The 26,206-nt window shown below is 39.3% G+C and overlaps 1 protein-coding gene across 3 annotated transcripts in view; it reads left to right on the forward strand.

Moving 5' to 3' along the window:
- The first annotated feature begins 588 nt into the window (after window positions 1–588).
- GNG2 (G protein subunit gamma 2) overlaps window positions 589–26,206 on the forward strand; it is a 113,757-nt gene continuing 88,139 nt past the window's right edge. Inside the window, exons 1-2 of one of the 3 annotated variants that reach the window (XM_072838552.1) lie at window positions 589–858; window positions 17,398–17,439. The gene's annotated coding sequence lies outside the window, so the exon portion shown is untranslated. Of the gene's footprint in view, window positions 859–1,098; window positions 1,296–1,810; window positions 1,894–17,397; window positions 17,440–26,206 lie in introns of those variants that run through there. The other 2 variants (XM_072838551.1, XM_072838553.1) reach the window with 2 other exon arrangements.

The following is a 26,206-nucleotide window of genomic DNA, read 5'->3' on the forward strand; positions in this document are numbered from 1 at the left end:
TGAGCTTCCACATCCCCTAAGAATAATAAGAGCTAATATGTACTGAACACTTCCTAAATCTCAGAGAACCATTAGCATTTTGTGTACATCTCATTTAATCCTCACATTCTGCTGTGGGACGTGACTATAATCCTCTCCATGTTGCAGATGAGGAAATCAAGGAACCCACAAGTTAAATAGTTTACCCAAGTTCATATGGTCAGTAATGACAGCTTGGGTTCCAGTCCTGGTGGACAGACGCCCTTTCCCATAACATCACACCACATCCTAAAGTGAGCGGAAAGGACTAGAGGATTATGAGGGTCCTTAGAGCCCTACCAGTGTGAGTGAGTGTGTGTGTGTGTGTTGGGGGGAAGGGGGCAGAGATCTATTTGTAGGCTAGGAACACACAGCATTCAGCTCTACCCCATTCCTTCGGACCACGGAGAATCTTTTGGGACTATGTCTTCACTGCCAGGCTACAGGTAGCCGTGCAAGACTTGGTTTAGCTCCCGTGCCCCACAAGGATACTTAACAGGGCCATTGCTTTCTGAGCATGTGGGTTAAGCAAGATCTCCCTGGTAGTGGGACCTTGGAGAAATGAAGCTGCTGGAATGTTGGCCACAGAGCAAAATGCTGCAGCAAGAAGCTGCAAGCTGCAGGCTCCCAGCTAGCTGTCTTGAAAGGGACCACAGTAAATCAGGAGCAGCCACTGAGGCTGCTGCTGGATTTCAGGGCCAGGACCTGGCCAGGGGCTGTGGACCCCCAAAGCCAAGAGCAGCAGCCTCACCACCCCCGACTGGCGGGGCCAGGCGAAGACGCTGACTGCGCCTGGGGAAGGGGCCACTGAGCACTGGCTCTCTGGACACTGCTGTGGAGGTGAGGGGGTGACAAGGGGAAGGAAGGAACCAGAGGCCCCAGAGGGACTTGGAACAAAGGGGGAGTGGGGTGCTGGGCACAGTAGGGTGAGCAGCGCGGGAGGAGGAAAGCGTGAGCTTGAGGGAGAGGGGGAGAGGAAAGCAGCGAAGAGCTACCAAGAAGGGGAGGAAGTGGGAGATGCGCCGCTTCCTGTGGAAAGCACGATGACTGAAGACAAAGCTGGGTGGGGACTAGTCCCTGGGCTGCAGGCGCCGCGGCTCCACACGCACAGCGCGCAGCGGCGGCCGCTCGGTGGCAGCTCCTGCTCCTGCTGCGCTGGGCGGGCGGCGCCGGGCTCGCTGCTCGCTCGGCTCCCAGGCTCCCAGGCTCCCGCACCCCGCACCCGCACCCGCACCCGCACCCGCGCTCTGCCACCGGCCGCCGGCCCCCGGCCCCAGGTAAGGGCGCCGCTCCTCCGCTTGCTCCCTGCTCGGCCGGGAGCACCACGCCTGCGGGGCCAAGGGCAGACCCGGACTTCGCTTCGGGATTGGGGAAGTGGTCAGGCTGGGCTCTTGCAGAAGGGCTCTGGAGAAGGACCAAACGTGCGGCACGTTTGCTTAAAAAGAAGGCTCATTAGCGCTTAGCTTTGGCGATTCTTGGGGGAAACACGCTCGATGGAAGAAGCCGGGTGCATAGTTCTCTTGAAAGAAAAGCAGGGATCAGTTGAAATCAATTGGGGCTGAGGCTGTGGGCTCATCATCTGAGCGTTGCAGTCTCCTGGTTTTAAGGGTGTAAGTGGTGGAAAACGTTATCTTTCTTACATATTGGACTGAGGTGTCTCTGTTCTGCCAGTATAGTGACTGTGATTTAGCTTTTTTTTTTTTTGCGGGGGGGGGGGGGACGCGGTTAAATCCTTTTGTGCTCAGAATTTGCCAACAAAGACTGGAATTGCGTATATGAGGGGCAGTAGTTACCGTTTTAAAAAAAGGTGCCTTCCTCCTTCGGCTCTGTGCAGCTGCTTTCAGGATAGCCTCAGAAGCAAGCTACCATTTGCGGGTAGGTCTCCTCCTAAAGTTGCATCCTTTCTCAAAGGAGCGTGGGAGGTTTAACTTGTCCAGATTCAGATATGTATGGATTTGATGCTTATGTAGATTTTATTCATCTATAGGTCAAGATGCATATTAACCTCAGTGAGGGATAAAATGTACAAGTGGAGCGGGGTTGTTTCCTTACCTTTATACCCCATAAACAGAGCCAAGTAGTAAAATCAGAATGTGATTTTTGTTCTTTGGTTCTCTTGAGCAATGGATCCTGTTAATGAGAGTCCATGACCATGACTTGTTCATATTTATGAATGATATGTGAAAGTACAATAAAGAGCTCTAACAGATTGAAAATGAAATTGGAAGATTTCTTTGGCAGGTTACGTAGCAGGAAGAGTTTACTACCCAAGTGAAGAAATGATTTAAGAAATTAACCTTTGTCTCCAACAGAAAGTGTGGGTGAGCAATAAATGGTCATTGATAAAAGGTTTTTTCTTGAATTTTTAGAATGAAAGGAGATAAATTTTCAAAGGAAAGAAAACTGCTTACAGTGGAGTACAAAAGAGTAAAAAGGTCATATTTAGACACTCATAAATTCTCAAAATGTAGGTTTTTTTAAACACTAAATATGCCATTGAGAGTATATATGCTTCCTCCTTTATCACCATTCTCAGGAAGAGCTGTAAGGTCTGTTTTTTAGTGCCATCTTTCTGAAATTGATTTGGCGTCTCAAAATTTGTGATGTAGCAGCACATTTTGAGAGATAAGAATCTTTAGGTACTAAAGAAAAAATATCTACTTTTCTGAGGTTACTTATTAAATTAAACTTGCACTCTGTCTAAGGGGCAAAAGATTGCTGGTGTTGAAACCATGGAGTTTCCCTGTGGACTCATTGAATTTAATCAAACCTGTAGGCAAGATAAGTCATTCTGTGTATTTCATAGTTGCACTTCCCATTTCCCTCCTAAAGTATTAAATATGGAAAGATAATCTTCCACAGACGAGATATAGGGGTTGATCTTGGATCTGAAATGCCGCTACTTGGAGTTCCTGACTGAGCCACCTATCATTAAACGAAGTGGAAAGTTGGGAAGCTGGGCTGTATGAGGATGGGGCTCACCCCTTGGTACTTACTTATCTACAGGCTGTGTATTCACTAGATTGTGCCAACACCCTGCTTTGTTTGGGAATGTGTAGACAATCTGCGTTGTTCTCTGTGTGTGTTTCACAAAGAGTAAGAAAATGAAACCTTGGCCCTTAGGCACAGCAGAGTCAAGAGGGCTCCCTATTCTCTTTCACAAAACGGTTAAGAGCTGCCTGTTTTCTGTACTGCACAAAACATTTCCTTAATTGTTAAATTCCATCTTGAAGCACAACATGAGTGAGTAACAGCTGATCAGTAGCTGTGATGGTAGAAGGTTTAGGAAAAAGATAAAAATGCTTCTGTGTTATAAAATGAGACTGTTTCCACTTGTTCTGGCCATATGGAATATTGAAAGACATAATGCTTTTGACCAGGGTATTCAGGAGCTTTTGAGGGAGTCGACCTACACTGAAATTTTAATCGTACTTTTTTTTTTTTTGTTTTGTTTTCTGCCATATGGCCAATGGCTGAGTGGAAACATGACTCCATTATTTCATGGCCAGCCCTGGGCCTCATATGGTGGGCACACAGTGAATGTATTTGGTTGACTGACTTTTTCAGCCTACTTCAGAAGGCAGGTCTAACTTTTAAGTATAAAAGCTCTATCATCAAAGCAGAAAGCCAGTTCAAAAAGACAACTTATGGGGTAGAATAAAAGAACATCATGGAATGAAAAGAACACTGGCTTCGGCTCTGAGAGTCAGGCAGATCTGCCTTTGAATCCTACCACTGGTTCTTACTACTTGACCTGGTACGTTAACATTTAAACCTTAGTTTCTTTGTTGTAAAGAGAAGTTAATAGTACATAATCAAGGTTTGGGGTTTTCTTTGTTGTATTTTGTTTTGTTTTGTTTTTTTTGCTGTTGTGTGTGACTGTGTGAGTGCCTGCTATGAGTAGTAGGTACTCATCTGAGTAGGTACTCAGATGTCAGTTTTTCTTCCTGGGTGGTGAAAGGAAAAGTTAGCATATTCTCAACCTTTACCACTACCTCCAAGGTTCCAGGAGACTTTTTTTTTCCCCCCTGGAGTAAAATATGTATAACATAAAATTTCCCATTTTAACGATTTTTAGATAAATTTTCTGTGGCATGAAGTATGTTGATGTTGTTGTATGACTATTACTACTTATCCATCAGCAGATCTTTTTCATTTTCTCAAACTGAAACTATTCCCATTAAACAATGACTCTCCATTTTCTCCTCCTCACAGCCCCGAGCAACCCACTATTCTTTCTGTCTCTGAGTAGGACTACTCTAGGTGCCTCATATACATGGATTTCTATGGTATCTGTCTTTTTGTGACTGGCCTCATTCACTTGACATCATGTCTTCAGAGTTCATCCATGTGGTAGCAGGTGTCAGAATTTCCTTCTTTCTTTAGGCTGGGTGATATCCCATTGTGTGTATATGCCATGCTTTGTTTAGTCATTCATCTGTTGGACACTGGGGTTGCTTGCATGTTTTAGCTATTGTAAATAATGCTGTTATGAACATGGCTGTACAATTATCTGTGTGAGTCCCTGCATTCACTTTTTTTTGAGGCACACCCATAATTGAATTGCTGGATCAAACTGTAATTCTGTTTAATTTTTTGAGGAATGGCCATACTGCTCCCCGGTAGCTCTACCATTTTACAATCCCATAACAGTGCACCAGAGTTCCAATTTCTCCTCATCCTCACCAACACTTGTGTTTCTTGGGGGTTGGTTTGTTCTTGACAGTAGCCATACTAATTAGGGTATGAATTGGTATTTCTTTGTGTTTGCAATTTTCCCTAAGGATTAGTGATGTTGAGCATCTTTTCTTGGGCCTATTGGCCATCTGTATATCTTCTTTAGAGAAATGTTTATTCAAATCCTTTGCTCATTTTTTAATTGGATCATTTTTCAAGGAGACATTTTTAAATGGCAAGATCTCTTGACATAGAGTGTCCTAAAGATCCTGATTATAATATTTGAAATTGGTCTCCTGCATATACCAGTATTATCCCTGCCCAAGTAAAATACTTCTCTCAGGAGTAACTTTTAAAATCAAAAGGAGAGAGGCACCTGGGTGGCTCAGTGGTTGAGCATCTGTCTTTGGCTCAGGTCGTGATCCTGGGGTCCTGGGATTGAGTCCTGTATCAGGCTCCCTGCAGGGAGCCTGCCTCTGCCTCTGCCTATGCCTCTGCCTCTCTCTGTGTGTATCTCATGAATAAATAAATAAAATATTAAAAATAAAATTAAAAAGAGAAAGTAAGAAAATCTGCAGAGCTCCTGATAATTGGTGATATCAAGAATCTGATAGTGGAATCCAAATTCTTATTCTAGACAGTCACATCAATGACCCTGCTGGTCAAATGTGGACCAGGCTACTGCAAAGGAGGCACTGGGGGACTGTTCCCACATCTTTCTAGTCTCCACTCATTAGATGGATGAGAAAGAATGCCCCAATACTTGGCAGGGTTGGAAAAAGGGGAGAGAATCTAAAGTATTAAATTATTCTTCAGCTTATTCTAATGGAGAGGATTAACCTATGGAGAAAGGGCTATAGTAGTTAAACAACAATAGATTTCTGAGAGAGGCTTCTAGCAAAATGTGATTCTAATCTAAATTTCACTTTTGAAAATAGAGAATCCTTCTTAGTTTCATTTCCCACTATACATTTCACCCTTGATTCTGAAACTGATGAAGCAGGGTGTGAACAGGGCTGAGGGGAGTTGTGCAGGAAGATGAAGGGTCTCTGTTAAGAGCAACAATATCTGAGATTTATGGTGTGGGTATGGAGGTTGACCTTGAATAATTTGAAGAGCTCCTGACCGATCATAGGTGAGTTTCTTGTAATGCAGTCTTTGTGTGTGTTGGTTGGTTGAGTAATAAACCCCACTTTATTTAATTTGCAAATCTATTTATTCTACAACTTGTGGGAGGATCCATGACTGGCTTTCCAGATCCAGGTGGAGAAGGGAATTACAACTGTGTTAAGACTTAGTCCCTGGCTTGTGGCCTTCTAGAATGGTACAACTGAAAATGACCTGGGGATGAGCCTGGTGTGTTTCAAACCCTCCATGATGGATAATAGAAGAGGTCCAGAATTTAAGTTACCTTTTTAGAGCTGCACAGATGATTGATACCTTACCCCCAATTCAATCTCCATTTCACCTCCTTTCATATTAGGGCAAATGGACAGAGAAAGCCTTTATACTCGGGATGTCTAAGTGGCTCGTTAGTTTAGCGCCTGGCTTCGGCCCAGAGCGTGATCCTGGAGTTCCACGTTGTGTCTCTGCCTCTCTCTCTCTCTCTGTGTCTCACATGAATAAATAAATAAAATCTTAAAAAAAAAAAGACAGCCTTTATATTCTGTCACTTTTAAAATTATAAGATGAAATTATTTTGTTTAAAAAGTAGACCATATTGGGGATCCCTGGGTGGCTCAGCAGTTTGGCGCCTGCCTTTGGCCCAGGGCGTGATCCTGGAGACCCAAGAACGAGTCCCATGTCAGACTCCCACCATGGAGCCTGCTTCTCCCTCTGCCTGTGTCTCTGTCTCTCTCTCTCTCTATGTCTATCATGAATAAATAAATAAATTTAAACATTATGGTCTACTTTTTTTTTTAAAGATTTAACATCCTATGTATGTATGCAGTTTCTGTGTTCAAAATTGTTCAAATGTAAAGATGTCACAGTGGAATTTAAGATTCAGATTTTCAAGTAAAAGCATTGGAGATATCTATACATTTCCCCAAACTTTTATGTTAAAGAAAATGAGTTATATTTAATGGGAGTCATTGTTCAGACACTCTCTAGGGGACTTCATTAAACACTAAAAAAGAGGGACCTCAATCTTAAACTCTAGTGATAACACATTTCTTAGAAATGGTTCCACTGTATACCAAGGTTTGAGATAAGACAGGATCAGCTCTTTTATCTCTTGGCAAATATATGTAAACAGTCCAGCTCTTAGTGGACAGGCTTGGGAAAACCAGTCCCTTGACCCCTTCCTCCTTGTTCTTTGGCCTTTCCTTGCCTTCCTGCCAGCCTGCTAGTCAGGGTCAGACCTTCCCACAATCCTCTCCTCAGGCACCTGGCACTCTGAGCTAAGGAAAAGGGTCAAGAACTGGCTTTACTCCACAGTGACTGCAACATCACAGGGCCATGTCTCTTCTTTGAAAACCCTTTTCTTCTTTTTTTTTTTTTTTTAATTTCATATTTTACTGCCTCCTGTGCATTTTCAATAAATCTATTAAACCCAACTCCTACCTTTATTTATTACAGATGGCCTCATTTCTATTTATCTTAGAAGGCATATATTACAGGCTTTCTCAACCTCACTACTTATCACCTCAAAATTTCTCTGTGCCTCCATTCATTCTCTTTCCCTGTCTTCCTAGGTCAAATTAACACACCCTTTTGCTCAAGCCAGAAGTAAACTCTCTACTTGGACTCTGCATTCCATTTCCTTTTACTTGGTAGAGGACTATGTTCTGACAATAATTCTATCTCTTTCCCATGTATTTGGTTTCTTCTCTTTATTGGCCCTTTTCTCTTTGCCTGCACATATGTTCATACACATAAATTCATACACATAAATTTAAAATTAAACCTGCTGCCAACAAAGCTTCTCCTTGACTTTTATAACCTCTACTAACCTGTTCTCCTTCTACCTGTAGAGGCAGAAAAATAGTTTTCCCACTACCGTTCTAGGTTCTCATCTGGGAACCCTGTAACAAAAGGCAGACTAATAAGAGAAAAAGCAAATATGTTTATTAACATGTATACTTCTTGTATACATGGGACATAACCAGGGAAAAGTGAGTAACTCTCAAAGGTGGCTTAGAATTCAGGCTGAAATACTATCTTTAGCTAAAGACAGAGGAGGAAGAGTAGAGGAGGCCAGTTATGGGAAGATGACCAAGAAAAGCATGGTAAGTAAGAGTAAGATTCGGTGTGTAGACTTAAGTTCATACCTGTCTACTGATGAGAGTCTCTAGTGATTTAGTCCTCCTTCCCTTTCAGGTAGGAGAGGGAGGCACTCTTATAAATGGAGATTCCCTTTATAAATGTAAATTTCCCTTACACACACAGTAACTTCTACTCTGTTTTCAGAATTTCTCCTGTGTCTGTTGTTTCCCAAAATAGCCTACTCAAAATAATCCTTATGTCAAAGAGGCATATGTTGGGGCAGTATATTGTGCCACCCATCACAGGCCACTAGAGGCTCCCAACTTCCCTATTAACTCCTAAATTCTGCTCCCTAAAGATGTTTGTTCTTAAGACTTGATTTTTCTGCCACTTAATCTCTCCCTCTCCCTTGATCAAATCCTTTACTATGATTTCAGTCATTGTCACCATGCAGGTCAGTTCCAAATCTCATCCTTCATCCTGAACACTCATCTGCTATCGAGACGTGTACATCAAGCACCCTACAAATATTCAACCCACTGGAAATGAAACTCTCATGTCTAAATCAGTGCCATCATTGCCTTTCCCCACTCAAACCCAGCTCCTACCTGATTTCCTGACTATTAATGACACCTCATTCTCTCAGTCTTTCACTTATGAAAACTCAATTTCAGTTTTTTCTCAATGAACAGTCCAAGTTGTAGCCAGTCCCACAGCTTTTTGCATTGTCATTGGAAACACATCTTGACACTATCTACTCTTTTCCGTGTTGATAGCTGGTGTCTTAGTTCAGGCCCTCCTAACATCCAGCTGGGCTGGTTTGTTTGTGTTCTTGCTTCTTCCTAGAATAACTTTTCTACTTCCCCTTCCACACTTCATCCCAGTCTTATTTCTCCGAATAGCCAAATTCCATCTGTTCTGTAAGGCTCAGTTCAAATGCTACCTCTTCCTACCTCTTCTGTAAAGCCTTCCTTGGTACTTCTCTCCCCTCCTCAGTAAGAAACAATCTTTACTTCCCCTGAAAGCTTTTGTTTTTTCTTCACAGCAGTAAGCACATTCTAGTGTGTATAATGGCAATCTGCATTTTTTTTCCCTTTGGCTAGCTCTTTGAGGGTGATGGCCACACCCAATTCCATCTTTGTCTTCCTTATAGCACACAAATACAGTTTTATGGGAGGTTTTGGGTTTACTTGTTTTTAATTTTCAGCTTTATTGTGGCATAACTGACAAAAGGGTAAGATATTTAAAATGTACAGTGTGATGATTTGATGCACTTATACATTGTGAAAGGGTCCCCTCTATTGAGTTAATTAACACGTCCCTCACTTTGCATATCTGGTATTTGTGTGTGTGTGAACATTTAAGTTCACAAATGCAGTTTGTCTATAATTCATTTAATGAACTTTTGTTGCTTATTTTTTGGTGCAGACTGGGCTAGATACTCTAGAAGCTCTCTAGGAGCTCATAAACTACAGGGGAAGCAGGCAAATGCTGACATAATTATAATCCAGTTGGTCAGCTTGTCCACAAGTCTTAACTGAATGTCTGCAATGTGCCACGTGTCCTTCAAGAGGCTGAGGAGACTTGGATGAACAAAACAGTCCAGTTCTTTGTTTTCTTGGAACTCACATTCCAGTGTTGGGAGAGATCCAGTAAACACATAAACAAATGGCTTTTAGATCTGGCTGCACATTCAATATCACTGAGGAGTACTTTGAAGCAAATATCCAGGTCCCAATCTCAGCCAGGCTGATTTGATCACAGCCAATCAAGTTTGGACCCCAGCAAGAAAAACACATTGTGATGCAAGAAAATATCAGGTAGTGAGAAGTGCTAAAATGAATGAAAATAGAAACAGACTGAATATTGTAGATTGTGCATATGATGGTGGTGGTGATGGCAATGTACTTTTGTTGGGTAATCCCTGAAAACCTCTCTGAGGAAGTGATATTTGAATTGGGACTGGTAGTGAGGAGAACTCCATGTGAGGATCTGGGGAGCAAGGGTTTCCAAGCAGGTGCAGGTACCTTCCTGATGCAAGGATGGGGTGAAGTTCCAAGAAAATGTGTCCTTTTCACCCAAGTGTATGATGATCTATAGAAATATGTCTTTCCTCTCCAGAAAGCACCTTTTTCCATTAAACTAGGCCGACTCTAAACACAGTGTACTTGGCTGCTCTGTTGTGTACTTGGTCTGGGTTAAATTTTTTTTAGATTAAATTGATTTACACAGTCAGGAAGACTACTGTGTTTAATTATATTTTTCTACAGTACAATCAGCATTACAGGGCTGTTGTCTGAATCAAGTGCCAGTTTTATTGTTTAAAACAACCTTAGGAACTTGGTATTATCTCTTCGATGAACAAAGTAGAGAAAGCAATGATTTCTGCCCTTAATTCTGTTTGGAGGAACCAAGGAAAATCGCACTGAGGAGTCTTTCAAACCACACAGAGTCAAGCACTCACTCATGGTTGAATGAGTGAAGATCAACACATTTCAGCAATCATGATGTGAATTAGCATTTGCCAGGCATGTTGTTTGTGCTGCTGTGTGCTGGATACTTTATATACATTACTGTTTGATGAGAAGAAGGTTTTTTTATTAGGACACTTTTGGCTACTGGTAAAGGAACACCCTACCAAAAAGGCTTAAACAGCAAGGAGTTTGCTTCAGGACCACCTGAAAGAAGGGTAGCTCCAGAGTTATTCATAACTGGGCACTGTTCTTAGCAACCTGCATTCTTTCCTTCCTCCTGTTCTGACTTCCTCAGCAGGTTGGCATACCCTCTTAAAATGCTCCCCTCCCCATGCTGAGATGGCTGCTTTCAAACTAACAACCAGATTTCAATATCTAGAAGCATAGTGAAGGGTCTGGTTTCTTTTCATGCACCTATTATTAGTGTGACAGAAAAGCTGTCTTTGGCTGAATTCCCCCCACAGTGCACATGCCTTATCTGTAGAGACGAGGCAGATGGAACCACTGTGACTGGATCATGTGAGTGTTTCCTCCTGAGGCCGTGGAGCAGCCCTGCCTCTATGAAGACCACAATCACCAGACCCCAGAGAAAAGATCTGGTTCTGTTAGGAAGGAAGGAGTTAACAATCATCAGGTAAGAAGTCAATGGAGTCTTCCCATTTTATAAGTGAAAATACCAAGGCTCAAAAAGGTTCAGTAACATCAAGATCACACAACTTGGAGTTGAACAGTGTTTCCATGCATTTCCCTTAGAAAAACACACACAGACACAAAGAGTTTTTTGTTACTGGTGGTAATCTAGGTAGACTGGAGAAAGAATTCTCAAAGAAAATACAAAATGGCTAATGCGAGACTTAGTGAAGAATAACCTTTTAAACAAATCATTCCAGAAGAAAAATCCATCAGGTACTATAAAGCAAGAAGAATGTCATTTAATTTAGACAGCATTGAATTTAGTCTTGGATTATTTATCTGCATTGTAAAAAGTTTTTAATGGACATTAAAGTAGTTTTTTTTTACAGTGCAGATATTCATATGAGCACATATTCATATATATATATATAAATTATATATAAAATTAAATATATATAAATCAAGTTTTCCTGACTGGTCAGTTAAATCAATTTGATGTAAATAAAATCCACCCTAGGCCAAGACAGGAGCTAGAAGGGCCAAGGGCTCTGTGTATGGCACCTGTTGGACTTAAATGAAAGCCTTATTTTCTCTAGAGAGGTGTGTGTTTTGTTGGTTACAGCACCTGTAAGAAGAATGACTAATCTCTGCAATTTCTGATTATGAGTTATTTTGAAAAATCGGTTTTCACTTTCCAACTCTGGAGGCAACATGCACTTCCATGACTGTTGCCTTTTCTCGTGGTTTCCACTTTCTAAGGTGCTGTTGTATTTCAGAGGCTCCATATATGTGAGGCAGCCTGGTGAAGAGGGGGAATTTCAAAGTGGAATTGCTGACATGACAGTGTTTTGACTGCTTGTCTCAAGGTGTGCTTTCGTTGCACCCTCATCATTGCAGACTAAGGATTAATAGTAGGAGTACTTTTTCTGTAGTAAATGATGGAGTGCTTCCTACTCATATCTGCATTTTTAACAGGAAAGTACACTTAATTTCGAGGCTTTGCCAACAGTGCTCTGTTTAAGAAGGGTATTTATCTGATCTGTACACAAATGTGAAAAAAAATTAACAGGAAAAATATCTGTCATTTTAGAGAGACTTTTTGGAGAACTGAGCTATCTTTAACATTTTTAAAAAATCTCATAAATGATGGTTGTGCTTAGGGAACATTGCTGTGGATGGACATAAAAGTAGTATCACTAAGAAAAAAAAAACTTTTGATTGAACAGCCCCTAGATTTTCTTTTAATTGAGATAATACAAAAGTTAAATAAGAAAAGGTAAAAATTTCTAGGTAAAAAATTTTTTTTATTTATTTTTTATTTATTTATTTTTTTACTATTAGTCTTAAAATAACCGTCAAATACTGTGGTATAAAAAAATAATATTCTAAGGCTTAGTACACAGGAGAGCATAGTAGTTAAAGAACACTATGGAATGGTGTTTGGAATCAGAATCTCTTGAGCAAGTTACTTTCTATGCCCCAGTTTCATCATCTATAAAATGGGAAATAATGACAATATCTGCCTCATAAAATTGTCAGGAGAAAATTATATAATATATTAAAATGTTTATGTAGCATAGTGAGTGACATATAGTAACTATTTAGAAGTATAGCTATTCAAGTATTATTGTTACCACAAAGGTAGAATAGAACTTTTCTTTTGTCCATGGGATTTTTACCAAATTCTGGCAGAAGTGATTATTATGGCCCAGCATTAATCACAGATACAAAAAAGGTGGAGTTAAGGAATCATTGCAGGAGGCCTATTTTTCTGGGATAGCTAGATGTCGATGTTTTGACTTAAGTGTCCACTCAGCCTTGGACTATTTGTCCAGTAATTTATGAACTTGGAATATTTCCAGTTTTCCTTCCCAACTCTTGATATGGTTGCTTTACATTTCCCTGTCCACTTTAGTTAGGTATAGCCACATCTCTTGTATTAGCCAGTGAAATGTGAACAGTAGTGCTCTTGACCACTTCCAGGAAGAACCTTCTAAGAACCAGGCTGTGAGTGAAGTCCTTGGCAGTTGGCAGTGGTAGAAGCATAGAAATGAGGGCTGCACTCTTAGGCCTGGGTCTTGGAGTCAAGACACCATAAGGATGGTCTCTCCACTGACCTGCAATGGACATGTAGTGGAAGTGAGAAATAAGCTTTGCTGTCTACACCACTAAGATTTTGGGGTTATTCATTAACACATAGTATAACCTAGTCTATCCTGACAGATTCATTCTGATTATCCCTTCAAACTCTAGAGGAAAAGTATATTATTGGTAACAGTACATAAAATATGTGGCTATTGGGAAACTGTAATTTCTAATGACTATTTTGCGTGTGTGTTATACATTGTGTTATATGTAAGTATCAGGAGATAGTTTTAAGTTAAATAGTTTTAGAGTTTTAAGCCCTATAGCACTGTTCCTGTTATAAACAATGACACTTGCTACATAGAGGGTCTTAAATAATGTGTATTAAATAAATGATTGGAAGTGGTCCACAGTTTTTCCATATGCCTGGGCTCTTTCATGTTTACATTTTAAAGATTGATTTATTACGGAGCACAAATGCGTGTGCATACAGGGGGGAGGGGTAGAGGGAGAAGAAGAGAGAATCCTAAACAGACTGTGCTAAGCAGGACGAGGCCAACTTGTGGCTCCAGGTCACAACCCATGAAATCATGACCTGAGCCGAAACCAAGAGTGGGACAGCCAACTGACTGCACCACCCAGGGGCTGCCATGTTTGCATTAAAATTAAATATCTTTATTTTGGACATTGGTTTAAAAACATCTTGGTACTAAAACTTATGTTTATTCTTTCATAACACTTTACATGTGACTGACCACGTACCCACAGATTTAGGCTATTTTATTTGATATTTTTTACTGCTGATTTTATTTCACTTGATTATTTCATTTGGTTCTCTAAAACTACATTATGAAATACCTTAATTATTTAAATTAGGGACAGATTAATTATCTCCAGTGTACAAACTCAAATTAATTTCATTATTAACCCAAGTTTTAAATTGATTAATCTTGGAGTTAAGGAACCAAGTGGGGTTTTTCTTTTTCATTTGTAAGGAGAAGAGCATATTTGATTTGATGAATCTTCTCTATCACAGCAGTTATGCTAATAGGAGCAAGAAATTTGCAAGAAAACTTTGAATAGCTTTTATAAACCACCCAGAAACCGGTGTGTCTGGGACTTCTGGGAGAACAATCTGTGAGTCATTTTAAAAAACAAACACACTCATAATCACAGTGCATGTTGTTACCATGGTAATTAGGCCTGTCGAGTTGGCTTGCTTATGTTCCTGTCAAGAGAAGAGGGGGAGAGAAACTGAGAATTCAGAGTTTGGACAATCAGCTTTATTTGCCTATTGCAAGAGAGAGTTAGGGGGTTCTTGAAAATGTACTAGCATAGTCATCCTAAGAGGGAAGTGAGGAAACTCTGGCATCCTGCCTTTGTTATTGAATATAAGTTAGCCATATTAGTGTCCGGTGTTGTGATTCACAGGAGAGAAAAGGACCATTTGGCATTCTCTTGGGAAAAAGAGGGGGAAATAGGTCCTTTATCTGATATATAATTATATATAAGTCTCTAAGTTCTCTCTGGGGAAGTGTCTCGTGTGCAGGTGCACAGAACTTTAATGATCTTCTAAAAGGCACCAAATACCACTTGCATAATGTTATAGCAGATTAAAGGATCGTCATTGTAAAGTGCATTATTCTAATATGGGTAGAGATTGATTTCAGGCTATTGTTTCAAAGCTGATCCCCAAGTAGATGAGGTATCTTTCCTCCATTTTATGGAGTAGATATGACTCCTTTATCTTGGACACATCTTACAATACAGGCCCATGGGTCGCAGAGATTAGGAAGTTTATGTGAGTTCTGACAAATCTGTCACCACTCCAGAGGAAAGTAAAATCAAAATATAACACTTGTTTGATGGACAGTCAACAGAGTTATTGGGCCAGTGGACTTACAGTAGGAGTGAGTCATTATGATTCTATCTGAGGAACAAACAACATCCTTAAATTAAAGGTATGAATTAGTGTATATAAAACTGTTTTTAAGAATGTTTCTAAGTTTACTTTAAGGGGTCTAGATATCCTCTTAAATGGATAATTATACTATGTTGACTAGAGTTTTATTTTTTTTAGAGTATTCCTCAAGCAGATACTAAAGCAGATTTTATTTAAAGCTAAACTTTTCTGTATTGAAACTATTTTTCAAAAGGTTTGAAATAAAGTGCCATGAAGCATAATGAGAAGGTCATAGAAACTCAGGAAGTTGGAATGTGATTTATGTCCTTGATAGGATATAATAACTACTTCTTGAAATTGTAGATTTCATTTTTTTCTCTCATATATGGATAGAAGGCACATGTTGCTTGAAATCAATCCTGTACTATCTTAATTTTCTTAAAATTCCTAAACAGTGTTTAACTTATTTTTTTTCTAGTAAAGTAATTCATGGTGATTACTGAAAATTTGGAAAATACTTAAATTGTAAAGAAATTGACCTCTTCTCTATTAATTAGATTGTTGGTTGAACTGCATGTAACAGGGGCTTGATTTCACAGTGGGTGACAGAAGTTATTTCTCTTTCACATAATAATCCAGAGGTGGGTAGTCCAGGGCTGGAAAGGTAGCTCCGTAAGATCATCCAAGGACCTAAGCCTTTTCTGTCATGTTAGGCCATCACTCAGGGATGTTTCTCTTGCTTTATTATCTAACGTAGCTTTCCCTAAGGATCCCACCTATGACCATTATGAAGGGAGAGTGTTGGAAATGAGAGGGCATGACCCAGATGTTGCACATATCACTTTTGTAGTCATCCTATTGAACTATGTCTCATAGTCACACACCTTGGGGCAATGGAGGCTGGGAAAAGTAGTTACCCTTGACGTGTACATTTGTAGCTTAAAATTCTATTATAAGCATAGAAGAGCAGAGCAGTTACTGGTCATATCTAGCAATTCCTGCTATTTCAATTATCCTATAGATGATAGGATAGAAGATGCAATATGCTGTTTACATTTTGATGCATCTCCTTCCAATAATTTTGTAGAATCTATATCAGAAAGATTATGTATACTATTTGCTAGAAAAGATTATTTGTGATGTACTAGAAGAATATTACATATTAAAAATATAAAAATATATTAGAAAAATATGTATTTGAAACCTATATATTAGAAAATTAACTGAGGTCACAACTATATACATATAATTTTGTATTTTTTTCACATTACTTTATGTTGTGTATTTTTCCTCATCATTTATGTTGTAACTATCATTTCAAAGTTCCATCATGTACAGTTTTTGTTTTACTTAATAGATTATATTACTGATATTTAGGCTATTTCTAACACCCGGAAATACTTTTTTTTTTTATAAAGTCAAGGAGTATTATCACTAAGACGGTACATATTTGAGGATCTTGAATAGTGCCAAAATATTTTCCTGAGAGGCTCCTAGCACCAAAAATGCATGAGAGTACTGGACTCAGAGCACCCTTGGACAGGCTTATTTTGCAAGCCCCACTAATCATTGTTATCCCCAGGGTTCATTCTCTGAAATAGGTTGGTTTTGGCCCTTGGCTTTTTTTTTATTTCTTTGCTGTCATTAATCATAACATAATGTATTCCTAATAACTTTGGCTCATTTAAAACATATAATCCTTTCTAGTCATCTGGGAATAGGTTGGGCTGAGATTGTAGCATGCCTGCCAATCTTAAGCAATGTGAGGTCTTTATAGACAAGGATGTTCCTTTGGTCCTAGGACCCAATGTGAATTTGATTAAAATCTTCAGAAGTCATTGTAGCCAGGGGTATCGGTGTCTCTACTTTTAAGCAGCCTACAGAAACGTTAGATACCAGTGATGCTTATATAATTACTAAATTGTCCAAATATACCCTCTTAAAGGGCTAGATACACACAAATGGAAGATCCACCTCTGTTCATAACACCTGGAGCATCGATGAGTTCTACCTCTGCCCTTTTGGTTCTGTTGGGAGCAAATTGGGTTGGGTCAAGAGTAAAACTTGTTCTTAGTCATCTCACTTAGTCATGTATGACACCAAGAACTCTTCTTCCCTTAGATTCCCAAGTTGACTTTACGTTTTGATGTTTTCTTGCAGGCCAGGGAAGTCCATAAAGAAACAGACTCTTATTTTCACATCTGCTTCTTAAAAGAATTAACAAATTGTTGCTTGGCTCAGAAATGTAAACCTGTGAGACTCTCTGCCCTTAGAGCTATTCAGCCATTACCACCAAACCCTATTTACAGAAACACTCATTTGCTTATTCAGCTCTTATGTATCATGTTATTTTTCCTCTTTATAAAAAAACATTCATTTTCCTCTTTGCTTTCTCAACAGCCCAGATCTGCCAGTGAGCCTCAGGCTTTGGGAACTGAAGAGGTAAGAATTAAATATTTTCTCCTAGGAGATTCTTGAATCTAACCAGAACTTGAAGAGAAAAGAATATCTTAACTGATCCTATAGACAAATGCATTTATTATGTGATGTTTATCAATAAGAAATATTAATAGGAGCTTTAGCAAAATTAACAGGACTTCAGGATTTTGGAAAAAAGCAGTTATCCTTGATGATAGTTAAAATCAGATTTCTCACTCAGATTTTCCCATTTTTTTCTAAAAACACAAGTTGGAGCGTCTTGAGGTCACAGCCTTAAAATGTCTTCTTATGGCACCATACTCAGTTAATTGGTTGCAGCTATTGATGACATTCCCTGTGCAAGACAGACATCACAGTAGATTAGTTTAGAGAAGGGTAAGCCCAGTTCTTAATAGATTGGTTGTACACAGTGTAAGGGCTTTTCCAGCAGCTAAAGCAATAATAACAAAAGGTCAATCTTATGCTGTAGGGGTTTCTTCTTAAAGAAGCTAACTTGGAGTTTGAAAGTAGCTAAAGCCATTTGAATCTGGTTGTAGACTTGAAAGGTCACCATATTGCTGAGACAGGTGATAATGTATTTACCTGCCCTGACCTATAGTCAGCAACTTGGATTTTTCCCCCCATCTTAAAATTTAACATCATCAGGAAAAATTTCAAGGATATTCCAAAATAGAATAATATAATGAACTTCCCTATCACTCAATTTCCACAACTATCAATTCATGGCCAATATTTTTCATTTATCTGACCACCTATTTCTCTTCTTTCCCCCATTGGATTGTATGTCAGTGGCTTGAATTTGGGTGTTGGATTTTAAATTGTTTATTTACATAACTATTTAGTGGTTACAGAAAAGTACTAGTAAAAAATACAACTTACTTATGACCTGATTTACTTTACTGCAGCTAGTCTTTCATCCATTTATTTATTCAGCAAATATTTAGTACTTGCTAGTATTAGAATCCCAGAATCTCTGGTCTAGAAGGCTACCTGGGTGGCTCAGTCAGTTGAGCATCCAATTCTTGGTTTCTGCTCAGGTAATGATCTCACAGGTTGTGAGATGGAGCCCTGTGTCAGGCTCCACACTTAGCGGGGAGACTGCTTAAAGATTCTCTCCCTCGGCCCCTCCCCCCATATTCCCTGTGTGTGTGTGTGTGTGTGTGTGTGTGTGTGTGTCTCAAGTAAATAAATAAATCTTAAAAAAAAAAAATCTCTGGTCTAGAGCTTATTAGAAGAAAGGCTTGTGTGAGTGTGCTTTTAAGACCATGTATAGCTTTTACTATCTCATAATGAGGTTCTTTAGGATTTAAGTACTTAATATTTTACAATTGAGTACAGAACCATCCCTACATTCTACCAAATACAGTAATCCCCCCTTATTTGTGGGGAATATGTTCCAAAACCCCCAGTGGATGCCTGAAACTGCACTAGTACTGAACCATATATATACTATGCTTTTTCCTATATGTATATACACCTACAATAAAGTTTGATTATAAATTAGGCACAGTAAGAACTAACAACAATAATAAAGTAGAACAATTATAACAATATAGTGTAATAAAAGTTATGTGACTATGGTCTTTTTCTCAAAATATGTTATTGTACTGTACTCACCCTTCTTGTGGTGACATGTGATGATAAAATGCCTACATGTGAGATGAACTGAGGTGAATGACCTAGGCATTGTGGTCACCTGCTTCCTTGCGGTTGACCAAGGGCCACTGAAACTGCAGAAAGCAAAACCACGGTTGAGGGGGGACTACTCTATTGCTAATAATGAAGACTGTCATACAAGTATTTGATGTTCTCTGATGTTTATGTTGATTTCTTTCATGCTAATGAATGTACTTAAATGTTTCAAATCAATCCAGGCAGCATTTCTCAATGGGAGTTGCTGGCAGGTGGAATGGGACAATTCTTCATTGTACTCTTTGGTATTCCTATTTTGGGGCTTTTAAAAGGCCAGTGGCATCTTCTGATCATTGTGATATCCAGAGCACCCTTAGGAGACATGGAGAACTACTGTGTCTTTGCACACAGCTTTAGAAAGGTTCTCTGTCATTTTCCATTCTCATGAACATTTTTGCTTCATACAAATTTACTGATTTCGGTTATGCTCGATGGTTCCTCATGTAAGGGGTACTGTGCTAACTAAAGAAAGAAATTCACTGGGTTTTATACAATATGTTGGAAAATTGAATTTAAATAAGAAAATTTTTAAAAGAAACTAAATGAAGTAGACATGTAAAGAAAACTGGTGTTTGCACTATTGGAGGGATTTTGAGCAAATTTGCTCTAGTACCAAATCTGTTTTCTTTTAAGTCTATACAGAGAAGCAAATTAAACACTGGGTGAGAAATGGTCAAATATTGAGGTTAAGAGCAAAATACTATTAAGGTATTATGCAAATTAAAAAGCCGCAATGATGAAGGATGTATTCATTTCATGTTTGCTGCCATAGCAAATTATCACAAACTTAGTGGCTTAAAGCAATACAAATTACAGTTCTGCAGGTTAAGTTCTCTAGGGATCTCACTGCGCTAAAAGCACACTATCAACAGAACTATGTTCCCTTCTGGAGGCTCTAGGAGAGAATTCTAAAGTTTACCTCCCTCTATCTTTAAAACTAACACTACATCTCTGTATGCTTTCTCTCTCTTTTTTTTTTTTTTAAGATTTTACTTTTATTTATTCATGATAGACATAGAGAGAGAGAGGCAGAGACACAGGCAGAGGGAGATGCAGGCTCTATGCTGGGAGCCCGACGTGGGACTCGATCCTGGGTCTCCAGGATCACGCCCTGGGCCAAAGGCAGGTGCTAAACCACTGAGCCACCCAGGGATCCCCTCTGTATGCTTTCTACTCTATCTACATCTCTTAACTCTGAACCCAGAAAAACTTTTGATTTTAAGGTCCCATGTGGTAAGATTTGGCCCACCTGAATAATCCAGGATACTCTCCCTCATGTGAAAGTCCTTAATTCAAAGTCCCTTTTCCCTTGTAAAGGTTACACATTCACAGGTTCCAGAGAGTAGGACATGGACTTATTTGGGGGTTATTATTCTGCCTACTACAAAGTAAAAGAGATTAGTTGTTCAGAAAAGCAGAAAGGCTAGTAGAGGTAGAAGTATCCAACATTTCATTGCATACTATTGAGCAGGTTTCGGGTTCCCAGGTTTCTGAAGCAAGTTCTTTTATTGACTTTGCAAATCCTGTTTTGTAGATACAGGCCCTGAAGGTTTTCTTGGAGTATTTAGCATTGGATCCAGTGGACAGGTTGAAGTTCCACAGCTCCTTTCTTGGCCAGATCTTTTGGTACTATGGGTGTGGCCTCTGGAGAGTGTGCTGCTTTTGGAGTTTCTGTAACTCTGGGGAGTTTGCCCACAGTGTGCAGGTTCCAAAGTCATTGAATAGTACCAAAGAAATGTAAGATTTTTATTTTATGCTGTTACGTCTGCCTGTCATATTATGCTATATTTATTAGGCTCTAAAATGTGGAAATTGGAGGAAAACATAACGTAATATTTTAGAGCCTCACTGTAGTGGCATTTATTATAGCTAATTTCAAAGTATGGTTTAATTTCCATCATATATCAGGTAGGTCCTCCCCACAAAGTAAGAAACCATTTCTTGCCTAGGGAATGAAATAGACCACTGGGTTATTTTTTGAAAAGCATCTCTGGAGTAGAATGTAGCTAGAAATTTTAGTTGGAGATGTTAAATTTTTCAGCTACTTTTGTAGCAAGTCCCTTTTCTATCCACTTCTAGACATTCCAACAATGCAAATCTGAAGACAAAACCTAGAATTAGTAATAGGATAACAAATCATTCTAATTTGTCCAAGACCGGGGGTTTCCTGGGACACAGAACTTTTGCTGCTAAAACTGGACCAGTCCTGGACAAATCAGGACAATTGATCACCCCACCAGATGTCTAACAAATGGCTATGTGGGAAGTATCTGTCACATCAATGAATTGTTAAAAATAGAATTTTTTTTAAAGATTTTGTTTTGGAGCACCTCGTTGGCTCAGTCGGAAGAGCATGCAACTCTTGATCTCAGAGTCATGAATTTGAGCCCCACATTGGATGTAGAGATTACTTAAAAAATATCAAGAATAACCTACTGAGCCAGCTAGGTGCCCCAAAATAGAAATTTTAATTGACATAGATAATGACAACAACCCCCAGGGCTTAGGCTGAAGATAAGAGTGACTCCAACTCTTGGAAAATCTGTATCCACATATACATGTTTGCCCAAACCAACTTAAAAAAAAAACAAAAAACAAAAAAACCAAACCTTCAGATTGAGAACTAAGAAGAAACTGTGACATTTAGGAAGTGGTACATTTCAGGCCCTACCCTTTCAGTTTCTCAGTGTTAGTTACTAGCACCCTCCTACGAGATGCCTTCCATGAACCCATCTGTAATAACTTTATCACTGAAGTGACCACAGTACCTCACTGCATCTTTTCCAGCACATTGGCATGTATGGAAATGATAAAACCTGTTTGCCAAAGCAGCAAAGAGCTCTCTTAGTTTGAATCCTGTCTTTTGTGTGACAAAATTAAACTTTCCCACCTAAGAGACAGAAGACTGTTCAGAAAATATGAGGGAGATGATCCTGAAAACCTGAGGGGAAAGGATTGGAGTACATAATGTCTTGGCATCTTACCCAGCTCAAGAATTTGGTGCTTCCTGACCTTCCAGCTGTAGAGCTTGAGCTACTTGCCCTGATCTAAGTAGGTGCATTTGGGTAAAGACTCTTGTTCGGTCCTTCCTCCCTGCTTCCCTAATTCGTTCCCCTGTGTTAGCCTCATCAAGCCAGGTTGAGAAATCTGGAATACTGAAGGTCCTAGAGGCTCATTTTTTACATTTCTGTGAACTTTATTTGGATATTTTTGTTCTTTAAGCCATTGGGACAAAAAGGACTGCAAACGTACTTGAAAGAACAATAAGTTAGCTTCCCCAGAACAGACATTTGACTTTCCAGAGCTGGCACTCTCTCTCTCTCTCTCTCTCTTTTTAATGTTTTTAATTGTTCTCCATCTTCCAAACTGCCTTAGTTGGTAGGTACAAAGAATTCTCCTTTAATACTTTTTTTTCCCCCAAAAAATAGATTGAATACTTTCTGTCATGGAGGTAGGTAGGATCTGGGTTTCTGACAAGGATAGGTCTTGGATAGATCTGTGAATTATTTTGATATATTCCTCAACCCCTTTTTTTGGTTCCTGCCTTCTAGGACAACCAATCCTGGTTTCATTTTAAGACTAGCATCATTTCAGCTTCAGACCTCTGCTGGGTTTTTTTTTTTTTTTTTTTTTTTTTTTTTGGAATCAAACAAGTTCCAGAAGAAATGAAAGCATCCCAAATCATTATGCTATCATATAAACCCAGATTCTTTTATTCTTTGCCAGAGAGAAATTAGAGAGTAAATGTAAATAAGAGGTCCAAATGACTACTCTGGGTCAGAGTTCCTTTGGGGGTAATAGAAATGTCTTGAAACTAGAGAGAGGTGATGGCCTCACAACATTGTGGATGTAGTAAGTGCTGTTAAATTGTACACTTTCAAATGATCAGTGGTTAATTTTATGTTATATGAATTTCACCTAAAAAAAATTTGACTGGATTTTGAGTGGGGGGAAAAAAAGAAAAAGAAAGACTTTCTCTTTAAACTCTGAAAGAAGTCTTAGCCATTTTAATAAGCTCCTGTTAAATTTCTGGACCAAAATTGTTATTCTATCCTGTCCCATTACTCAGAGAAGATATTTAGACATAAAAATGTCTGCGAGAGGGTGAAGGAGGAACATCTTTGAGAGTTAAGACACTAGTTTTTCATTAAAATATATAGTTTTTGTTACTAGATTATAGACTGGCCTATACCTTGTAAAGCTGATCACAATAAAAATTTGTTTTTTTAAGTTGAATAATTTTAAACACAGGACATTATTCTGTCTTTCGTGGGATAGGATTTGTGTCAACTAGGTTGGATGTTTTTTTTTTTTTAATATCCTGTAGTTGCAGACTGCAATTGGATATGATAAAATGGAAAGAGTCCAGATGTGATAACTTTAATGAAATGTGAGCAAGGTAACAAATTTCAGATACAGAAATGCCTTTTATTAAAACATCTCCTTAGACATCCCCAAGGGCTGTCATGTGATTAGAGTCTGATGGGGACTTGTTGTAAGGGATGCTTACATAAGGGCTCACACAGTCCGTGGTTTAATTATGAAGCTTTAAGATTTTTTAATTCCTTCTAGATTTAGAGGGAACCATTTTGACCTTTCTACGGAGATGTAACTAGGCAACCAGGAACAGCACTTAGCCAGTGCACAGCATCCAAACTTCATAGCTATTGCACTATTTAAAAAAATACCATTTAAATCTGTCTTTTAGCTCTGGCATATGCTGTCATGTAACCTTTAATTTCTTAGAAAATATCATGCAAACCCCCAACTGTAAAATAAAGTTGTTCCTAGAAGCCCAGTATCCTCCAAACTTAATAGGGAAGTGTGCCTACAAGAACAGCAGTAACAGAGTTGAGAGGTAGCTGCGTACACTGTGCTTTATAATTGGGAATTAAGAAGGTAGGTCTCATTTTTGGTGTATGAAGATGTAAGAGTTTAAAATCATATCCTCAGCAGGTGGCAGTGAGCATTCCTCACAATATTATTAATGGAAAACATATACAGTCACTGAGATGAAAGCTGGCTTTTATTCTAATGAAGTTGATTTTACTTTGCTGGAAAGGTATATAAATATACCTAGTTTGATCAGTAAACAAGAATTTACTGAAAGCTTTTTATGTGTCAGAACTATATTATGTATGTACTGTATTCTTTGTGATAACCGTGCCTTTAATTTAATTAGTTTTTGTTTCATGAAAGGAATAGATGTGTAAGATTTTAAAAATTCAAGCAGTTGAGGCAGTCCTAAATGAAAAATAAAAGTTTCTTCCCAAATGTTATTTTCTGGTCCCACTCCCTGGAGGTTACCGCTGTTAGTAGTTTCTGATGTGTCTTCTGTGTCTTCCAGAAGTGTTCATCTTTTGATTAATCTGTATTGAAAAGGTGAGTATGACAAGTGCCACTAAACCATCTTAGTAAGCTGCTCTTCTGAACTAAATTTTTTTAAAAAAGATTTTACTTATTTATTCCTGAGAGACACACACAGAGAGAGGCAGAGACATAGGTAGAGAAGCAGGCTCCCTGCAGGGAGCCCGATGTGAGACCAGATCCCAGGATCCTGGGATCACAACCTGAGCCAAAGGCAGACACTCAACCACTGAACCATCCGGGCGTCCCTGGACTAAATCTGAAGACACTACTTGATGCTTCTTTTTGAGCTGTGCCTTTTGAAAACTGAAAAAAATGTCAGCACCAAAGTGATGCCAATAGAGCATAGTGGGAGGGAGGACTACGCTGAGGAATGTTCCTGTGTAATTTTAGCCTAGCTCAAATTTACATATAGAACTTAAGTAATAAACTTTAAGGTAGTTCTTCATAATTTTCAAAGTCATCTGGAATACATTATCTCCCTTGATCCTGTTGATGACCCTGTGACACAGGAATTACTCATTTTATGATGGAAGGAGCTGTGGTTCTCCAAGGTTAAGTAAGTTGCCCATGAAGCTGACAAGGGACAGGACCAAGACTAGAACCTGAGTCTATTCCAAGTTTTATTCTTGAGCCAAATGATGCTGGTAACTGTGAGCAACAAAGAGATCCATAACACCTTGGTGCTCCTGCATGATGGGCTGTGCTGGAAAGCGGAAGAGAGCTCACCTTACTGCCACCCCCCCTTTTTTTAAATTCATGAGAGACACAGAGAGAGAGAGAGAGAGAGAGAGGCAGAGAGAGGCAGGCTTCCTGTGGGGAGCCTGATGCAGGACTGGATCTCAGGACCCTGGGATCACGACTTGAGCCAAAGGCAGACCACTGAGCCATCCAGGAGACTCGGGTGCTGGAGTTACACTCTGAAGATCTGGTTATGAAGTCATTTGCTTCTGCCCCAGGGCAATTGATTTAATGCTGTACATACAGATTAGGGTGGCTGGCTCTCTCCTCACAGTTTCCTCACTGGCTCGGTCTATCCCTGTTTTCTTTGTTTGTTTGAATAATACTGGCCACAGGGGTGGGGACTTGACCCAAGCTGGGAAACCACAGTATTTCATCACCAGACTGCAGGAGTGGGTTCAAAGGGTGGACATGTGACCCAACAGGGGCCAGTAGGTTCTTCCCCTAGAATATGCAAACTCAAGTTGGGGATGAGGTCCCATCCTTTCTCATCTCAAGGCAGTAAGAGTCACATAAGGCCATATTTCAGTCTGCTGAGAGAATGAAGTCTGATGCCCAGAAGGGAAGCAAAAGAGAGAGAAAGGGAAAGGAGAGAGAGCTTACTAACAATGAGAGAACATGAATTCAGTGGATGAGAGTCAATACATTTCCATTGCCATTTTTTTACTTAAGCTAATTTAAGTTGCTACAAAGAGTTCTGAATGATATCTCCAGGTCTGTTTTCTCATCCATAAAATGGGGATGATAATATTTGCCCTGACTATATCACAACTGCTGTAAAGATCAGTTGAGATAATGAATTGGAAAACATTCTGTAAATTGTAAAATGCTGTACAAATACAAAGTGGTATTATTCATTGATAAGTTGCATTGACTTAGGAAAAATCAAATGCATGAATTTACCACTCATTTGGAAAATAAGAAGTGAGAACTTTGTAAGAGCCATCTGGTGTTATGCAAAATAAAATGG

Source organism: Canis lupus, chromosome 9, assembly GCF_048164855.1.
Source record: "Canis lupus baileyi chromosome 9, mCanLup2.hap1, whole genome shotgun sequence".
Taxonomy (NCBI): domain Eukaryota; kingdom Metazoa; phylum Chordata; class Mammalia; order Carnivora; family Canidae; genus Canis; species Canis lupus.